The sequence below is a fragment of the Cariama cristata genome, unplaced genomic scaffold (assembly GCF_000690535.1).
Source record: "Cariama cristata isolate BGI_N322 unplaced genomic scaffold, ASM69053v1 scaffold32379, whole genome shotgun sequence".
Taxonomy (NCBI): Eukaryota; Metazoa; Chordata; class Aves; order Cariamiformes; family Cariamidae; genus Cariama; species Cariama cristata.
This window is the reverse complement of record NW_009637970.1, coordinates 1-1,087: the sequence shown is the minus strand read 5'-3', so window position 1 is coordinate 1,087 and position 1,087 is coordinate 1.

The window sequence follows — 1,087 nt, the reverse complement described above, 5'->3', positions numbered from 1 at the left end:
GTGCAGCGGGGGCTGCCTCCGGCCTCCAGCTGTCCCCACCAAAATGAAGGTTTGGAGCGCAGCATCCAAAGGGATGGGAGTTGAAAAGCCAAATTTTAAGCGTGACCACCATGAAGTCCACAGCCAGCACCGCTGGGTGATACCAGCACCTCCTGCTCTGCCAAAAACCTGTGTCCAGGTTCCCTCAAAGCTGGGAACCCTGCTCGCAGCCACCTTCCACCTTCCCCCCCTTGCTGTGCCGGCTCTGGCTGCTCCCTGGGTGCCGGGGGGCTCGAGTTGTCTGGAGGGGGAGCAGAAGGAGCTGCCCGCACCCCGTCAGTGGGCTGTGGCAGGAGGAGGTGCAGCCACAGAACAAAATTTAACTTCCCTCGTCCTTTGTCAGGGCTGGGGATTTCAGTCCTTGGTGGCTTATTTTAGCAGCCGGTTACTGGTCACTTGTTAGTCAAATAGGACCCTTTGCAAAAGTCCTGTTGAAACTGCTGTATGTGAAATCGGTATTTTTATTTGTTTTCTCTCCCCTTTAGCTTGTGCGAGGTGCCAGCTGCCAGCGGCCGATGCTCACGGTGATGTCTCTGTGCCGGGTACCATGGGCAGCCCAAGGAGTCGATATTACTGACACTGCCATCGCTAGTAAGTGTAAGCTGCGACCGGGGTGGGGGGAGAAAATGTGGAATTCTCATTTTGTTCTCAGAAAGGGAGAGATCACAGTCCTACCAGCTCCGTCTAGCCCCTTTTGGCTCCCTTTGCTGTGGCTGCAGCTGTCAAACAATTGCCGTTAGCCGTAGTGGCTGGCACGGTGACGTAGCTGAATGCTGGCAGCCCCCCGCGTTCCTCTGCCAGCTGGATTAATGGCTAACGGGGCAGATGTCCGGAGCAAAAACATGCTTCGAACCCGTTGGCGATGCGGCGGCTGCCAGCTGCTCTTGGCAGCGAGGACAGGCCGAACCGACCGTGTGGGAAGGGGGAAAGTGGTCTCTGCAGCCCTGGGGTGTGGGGATGGGAGAGCCAGCACTGGGAATTGGGAACTTGTGTTGGATGTGTACTGGTGAGCACGGGACAGGCAGGCTGACTGTGCGCTCCGATCCTC